The following is a 7901-nucleotide window of genomic DNA, read 5'->3' on the forward strand; positions in this document are numbered from 1 at the left end:
TCAAAAAAAATTCAAAATTGCTTAGATTATATTCATAAGTGGGACATAAATTGGTCCCCCTGATCAGGTCTCCATTTCACATCTTTTTAACATACATAATCACTATTTCAAACAGGACATAACAAATATAATTCATCAAATAACACTATAGTAGTCTTTTACAATCCGTTACAGTCTACTATAGAACCAAAAAACTCTTCCTAAGTAGGTCATCGCTGCTTTCGCACTTGGCTTCACGGCTTCACACTCAAAAAAATTAGGCCTGGAGCTCCTGTAAAAGGGTGAACATAAAGGCAAAAAGTTAGGCCTGAAGCTCCTGGAAAAGAGTGAACATAAAAGGCTACCAGCTTAAATAAAGAAAAAACAAGTAAGAAAAGGACATATATGTTGTCCCTGGAAGGCGAACGCATAGAACAGCAAGAACAGCAGGAAAATTGTACAAGAACAGAGCATGGAAGTAGATTAATTATATGAAACCAAAAACTAAATTATTGCAGATTAGATTAGACAGGAACAGAATGTAGAAGCAGATTATATGGAAGCAAAAAACCAAATCATTACGGAGCACATAATAATACATGAAGAGAAAGAAGCAACTATAAAGGCCAAAACTGGGCAAACCATGAACAACAGCACAACGGCGGAAGTATCCCTATTTGCATCATGTTGAACGGCGGAAGACGAGCTCAATGTCGTTCCCATCGAGGACGATCTCATCCATGACCTTCTCGGACTGCAGCTCCGCCAGATGCGGCAACAACATCTCCGACAACCACAACAACATCAGCATCACCAATAATGACATGCGTTACATTTCATATCATCATTACAGAAGAATAAAATTTAAGACACAATCAATCATAATTTCTAACAAAAAAATCATCATCAGCAAGTCCTAACTTAACAACAGCAAAGAGAAGAAGAGAAGAGAGGAAAATAGAAGAAAAGAGATGAGAAGCTTCTGTTAATGAAAAAGAATTACTCATCTTTTCAAATGAATCAAATGAGTACCTCTACACTGCATGTTTAATTAAAGTAACTGAAAATGTTTAAGTTAATTTAAATTAACAAAAAAAGGGCTATATGCTAATCAGTTAACAGAAAAGGGTATTATTTAAGGTAATTGAAAAAGGTTTCAGTTAAATTGGCAGAAAAAGGTTTCAGTAACTGAAGAGAGGTTCCATTTACTCTAAATACTTAGAAGCTTAGTTATAGAATTAGGAGTAGAAGTTGTTACCTGCTAGTAGAAGTAGCTTCAAATTTACAACTTCATTTCAGACAAATTTACAACTTCATTTCAGAATTAGTAGTACAACTTAATTTGAAAGTTACAACTTCATTTCACTGAATCCAGTGTTGTAGGCTAGCAGCAGTAGCAAGGGAACTCAAGATTAACAAAGCTACAACAAAATCAACAAGCTACTCCAAAGGACGATTCATGTGTATATTAATCAACAAGCTACAGAACATCACATCTGAGGGGATTTCTTTAGTTCTCTACTGTATATATTAATCTTTTAGCATGAAACGAACACATGGATAACTAGTAACTACAAGTTGTAGAGTAAAGTAAACATGGCCACCAAGATAGTACTGTATTATAAAAATCATTCATGCAACACATGCATTTTCCTTTCAGTTAGACAAAGGACGGAAATGGTGGTTCGAGTTTCGCTGAAATTCAACAAAAATCTGAATTCTGCTGGGGCTGGGCGTGCTGCATGCAGGTGTCACCGAATGTTTCAGACATAAACCTTGGTGTGGAGTTTCGTGTGTCAAGCGCCGAACTGAGCACACACCATCAAGCTCAGAAACTCCTATGATTGCTTGCTCTGGCTCCTAAGCATATATGAACAAATCAAGAAGGAGACAAGACAAAAACAAAAATAGTATAAATCTTGCAAGTTGCAACAGATATGCATAGTTGGAAATTACAAACAAAGCAAAATAAATCGCCATGGTAGAGGCGTATACAAAAAGATCTACAAAGTCATGAAGCAATGTGCAGTGGAAGATCTAAACAGTATTTACAAAACCATGGTTTTTTCTCTGTATAAAAAAAGAGCTTCGGACCTCTTTTTTTAAAACAGAGCAGTATTTATTGTAGTTTTTGATACTTAGGTTTTTTAATACTCTGCTATCAAACATAGCCGAACTTATTCTGCATGTACATGTTCTCTGCTTGGTATAAACTATGATCACATAGTGAGCAAGAACAAACAATGAATCTTGCATCCATAGTATCTCCTATCAATTTCAATAGTGCAAAATTAGCACACTTCAACATAAGCTCATCAGTTAAGCACTTGAGCCAAAAAAAGAAACGCCGTAAGTCCAAAATACTAAAAAAACTGCACTTTAATCAGCTAAGCATACAACAGATTTAGGAGAAGCACATGACACCACAACAAGCACATCAATAGGCAGCAGCTATTGGAGATGATGCTCTAAGCCAGCGATATCGCACAAACACTGGCGGCAACTTAGCATATATAGCAGGAGCGGTGTCTGCTGACCTACTGCCGAGGAAAACACAATTATCTCGACTCCATACAAACACTATGGAAGCAGACTGCTACAAAATAGGCAGCCTGGCCGCCTCATACAAACAAAGAGAGAAGCATAACAGAAGTGCAGAAGTATGTATTACTAAGTAAATGTGTAGACAGTGGAGTGGAACATGCATATAAATTTTACTGAATATGATCACAGATTCATATGAGGTGTGCATATAAATTTTACTGGATAGGATCACAGAATCACACAATCACTAGGCCTACCAATCACTTCAACCCAAACTACAAATAGCAGAAGCTCCAAGTCCAATATTACTATTGTTGTAGTTTCTAATGGGATTTAGCTTTTTATTTGAGATAACAGTACATAAATCGTCAGACCAGATATTGATTATATGCTTTCAATGAATGTAAATAAACCAACAAATGAATGTAAATACATATATGAAGTTTCAGTTATATGCAACAACATGGTCAAACAAAGTCCTGCGACATTATGTTAAGACAAATGAGACAAATTGCAGGAATCGTTGGCGGCTCAGGGACGATCACACATCCAACAACATGAATCAACAGATGGACGAACAAAGTCCTTCTACTTCAAGTTCAGCGGTACATGTTCACACACAAACCTTGTATCATTCCTAGCGTGGATCCAGGTGTTGCCAATGGTGAGATGCCCGTGGTCAGCGACCACGAGAAGTTCAGGTTGTCGGAGAAGGCATGATCTGTAGAAGGAGGCCGCAGAAGGGCACCTTCGGGTTGATCCACCGGCGAGGCGATGCAGATCCGTCGGGGGAAGGCCGCCGGGGTCGTCCTTGTTCGGATGGAGGAGAAGATCCTTGCGGTTGGAGAAGAAGTCCGGCGTACCCTCACCCATGACAGAGATGAGTGATACATCCATTTTGCATCATGCTTTTCTACCGATATTTATTACATTATGGACTATTATTACACGTTATGTCACAATACTTATGGCTATTCTCTCTCATTTTACAAGGTTTACATGAAGAGGGAGAATGCCGGCAGCTGGGCTTCTGGGCTGGAAAAGGAGCAAATATTGAAGACCTATTCTGCACAGCTCCAAAAGTCCTGAAACTCCATGAAAGTCATTTTGGGAATTAATAAAAAATATCCAACGGAAGAAATACCTAAGGGGGGCCACCCACCGTCCACGAGGGTGGGGGGCGCGCCCTACCCCCTGGGTGTGCCCCCTGCCTCGTGGGCCACCTGGCAGCCCTCCGGTGCCCATCTTCTGCTATATGAAGTATTTTACCCTGAAAAAATCATAAGCAAGCTTATGGGACGAAACTCCGCCGCCACGAGGCGGAACCTTGGCGGAACCAATCTAGGGCTCCGGAGGAGCTGTTCTGCCGGGGAAACTCCCCTCCAGGAGGGGGAAGTCATCACCATCGTCATCACTAACGTTCCTCTCACCGGGAGGGGGTCATTCTCCATCAACATCTTCATCAACACCATATCCTCTCAAACCCTAGTTCATCTCTTGTATCCAATCTTTGTACCGAAACCTCAGATTGGTACCTGTGGGTTGCTAGTAGTGTTGATTACTCCTTGTAGTTGATGCTAGTCGGTTTATTTGGTGGAAGATCATATGTTCAGATCCTTAATGCATATTAATACCCCTCTAATTATGAACATGAATATGCTTTGTGAGTAGTTACGTTTGTTCCTGAGGACATGGGAGAAGTCTTGCTATTAGTAGTCATGTAAATTTGGTATTCGTTCGATATTTTGATGAGATGTATGTTGTCTCTCCTCTAGTGGTGTTATGTGAACATTGAATACATGACACTTCACCATTATTTGGGCCTAGAGTAAGACATTGGGAAGTAATAAGTAGATGATGGGTTGCTAGAGTGACAGAAGTTTAAACCCTAGTTTATGTGTTGCTTCGTAAGGGGCTGATTTGGATCCATATGTTTCATGCTATGGTTATGTTTACCTTAATACTTCTTTTGTAGTTGCGGATGCTTGCAATAGGGGTTAATCATAAGTGGGATGCTTGTCCAAGAAAGGGCAGTACCCAAGCACCGGTCCAGCCACATATTAAATTATCAAAGTAACGAACGCGAATCATATGAGCATGATGAAACTAGCTTGACATAATTCCCATGTGTCCTCAGTAGCGCTTTTCTCATTATAAGAACTTGTCCAGGCTTGTCCTTTGCTACAAAAAGGATTGGTCCACCTTGGTGCACCTTATTTACTTTCATTACTTGTTACCCGTTACAAATTATCTTATCACAAAACTATCTGTTACCTACAATTTCAGTGCTTGCAGAGAACACCTTACTGAAAACCGCTTGTCATTTCCTTCTGCTCCTCGTTGGGTTCGACACTCTTACTTATCGAAAGGACTACGATAGATCCCCTACACTTTTGGGTCATCAAGACTCTTTTCTGGCGCCGTTGCCGGGGAGTGAAGCGCCTTTGGTGAGTGGAACTTGGTAAGGAAACATTTATATAGTGTGCTGAAATTTACTGTCACTTGTTACTATGGAAGCTAATCCTTTGAGTGGCTTGTTCGGGGTATCTTCATCCCGACCAGTAGAGCAAAGAGTTGCTCCTCAACCTACTGAACCTACTGAAATTTTTTACTTTGAAATTCCTTCAGGTATGGTAGAGAAACTGCTAGCTAATCCCTTTGCAGGAGATGGAACATTGCATCCCGATTTACACCATATCTATGTGGATGAAGTTTGTGGATTATTTAAGCTTGCAATTCCAATGTTATAGTCCCAAGCCCACATCATCATCTTCTTCTTCTTCTTCTTCTTCTTCTTTTTCTTCTTCTTCATCATCATCATCTTCTTCTTCTTCATCATCATCTTCTTCTTCTTCATCATCTTTTTCTTCTTCTTCTTCTTCTTCTTCTTCTTCTTCTTCTTCTTCTTCTTCTTCTTCTTCTTCTTCTTCTTCTTCTTCTTCTTCTTCTTCTTCTTCTTCTTCTGCTTCTTCTGCTTCTTCTTCTCCTGCTTCTTCTTCTTCTTCTTCTTCTTCTTCTTCTTCTTCTTCTTCTTCTTCTTCTTCTTCTTCTTCTTCTTCTTGATAGTTCCACATAGCAAACGGAGTTTCACAAATAGCAAACACATACTTTCACAACCACAAGACTTTTCAATTACAACCAAGTATCGAATAGCAGAATTTAATTCATCCTTACCCTCTTGCTCTTGGAGGCACGGACCTCATTCCTCTTTGAACAAGTCTCTTCAGTTTTCTTCTTGGACCGTCGAGGAACCGGTCTCTCGAAAGGGTCCGGACTCAGCAAATCCTTCTTTTTCGGATTCCTCTTCGGCAACTGAGATGGTTGAGATGATTGAGTTTGTGTAGGTCCGTAATCTTCATCGTACTCCCTAAATCCACTATTCAGTAGATTTAGGGATGGTTGAGATGCATCTGTTCAGCTCACCGGACTGTAGAGGCATAAGTTAATCACGATGATGAATAAAATAATTTAAATACAACCGTCGGTTCAAACTTACCACTCTGTTGATGAGGGGTGCAAACTCCCTAAATCCACTATGCATGTCTCTGATGCCGGTCTAGCAGGCCTCTTCCTCGGGGTCATCCCTCTCCAACTCCGTGATGTCTTCTGCCGTCCACTTAGGCGTGAGATGAAATAATGGAGCGGAATACTAGTTTTCTTTCTTGTAGTTTTGTTTTTGCGCGTAGAAACTTTAATTGTGAAGCTCACGATCTGGGCATGTATGCTTGAAATCTAGCTATAGGTCATTATGTTTGGTTGTGAGCCCTCCATGACCCAAACCTTGTATTTATGAACATTGCTTTGAATAAATAAAGTGGGAGAGATTTTTCAAAAGAAATGTTAACTTTACATCTTGATCACTGACTTGACCCTTTCGTTGACTTAGAGTCGGTAATTGTTGACCTTTTCAAAAAGTTCATAGATTTTGAAAATATATTATGGATTCCAGGAAAGTTCACTTGTGCCGCGGATTCAAATACATGCAAAATTGAAAATAATCAAGGAGTTTAAAAAAGTTTGTGGATTTCAGAAAGTTGACACATTGATGAAATTTATGGTTTTCAAATAAGTTCGTGCACTTGAAAAGAGTTTGCAAATTTGAAAATTGTTTGGGATTATCAAAAAAGTTCATGAAAAAGTGAAGATTTTTTTATGAACTTAAAAAATTACTTGAATTCCAGAAATGTTCACAAAAATAAAAAATAAAAAAATAACAGTGAAAAAAAACAAAACTAAAAAAAACATGGCCCCGAAAGAACTAGAAAGAACCGACTCAAAATAAACCATTCCCACAACCGTGTGAAGGAGATGTGGGCTTGGGCGCCATGTACTAATTGTACTGTATACATGGCGTCGCTATGCTTTTGTGCCCGCTTGTAACTTGGCACTCGTGTGGGCCAGCCCAACAGCGCACGCTCATGGACGTCGTCCGTTGCATTAGCTCGCGCATTTGACCAATGACCAGAACAGTTTGAACATTATCTATGATTATTGACCACTAACTACCATTGACCCGTTGACTTTAAAAAAGTTATAGAATTCAAAAAAATCACAAAACATGAGAAACAAACAATATTTACAAGTTTATAAAAATGTTCACGAATTCTAAATAAGCTCATGGATCTGAATTGTTTTCCCAATAATAAAAAGTGTTCATGGATTTGGAAAATATACGTGGACTTCAAAAATGTTCATAGATTTGAAACAAGTTCACAGATTGCCAAAACGATGTTCACACATTTGCAAAAGTTCCATGCATTTGAAAATTTGTTCACAACTTAAGAAAAAGTTTACGAATTTGAAAATATCCATGAGTTCAAAAAAAATCTTAATGGACCTGAAATTTTTTCAAGAATTTGAAAAAAGTTTGCAGATTCTACAAGGTCCATGAATTTGAAAAATATTCACGAACTAGAGAAAAATGTTTGAAATTTGTGAGAATAAATATTCAGAGAATGTTCACAAAAGTTCATGAATTTGAAAATTATGCATGGTTTTCAAATAAAGTTCATGATTTGAAAAAAGTTCACGGATTTGAAACAAAAGTTCACAAACTTAAAAATTCATAGTTTCGAAATAGTTCATGGAATTTATAAGGGGGAAAAAGAGAAAACAAAACCAGAGAAACCCGGTTGGGAGCTTCTAGAAGTTTCACAAAACCGTGTAGAAGCTTTGCAAAACTGGATGGTGTTGCTTCCATACAAATAAAAATGCACCCTACATGGGCCGGCCCATTTCCTATGTAGGTGTGCTAGGAGTGTGTGCGTCATTTGCAGAAACAACAATAAGTGGCGCCTGAAGCGCCAAATAAGAATTTGAGTGAGGTTGTATCCCTGTAAAAATTATGCAATATTACACCAGGGGGTCTATTTAGGATA

The sequence above is a fragment of the Triticum dicoccoides genome, chromosome 4B (assembly GCF_002162155.2).
Source record: "Triticum dicoccoides isolate Atlit2015 ecotype Zavitan chromosome 4B, WEW_v2.0, whole genome shotgun sequence".
In the NCBI taxonomy this organism is placed as follows: Eukaryota; Viridiplantae; Streptophyta; class Magnoliopsida; order Poales; family Poaceae; genus Triticum; species Triticum dicoccoides.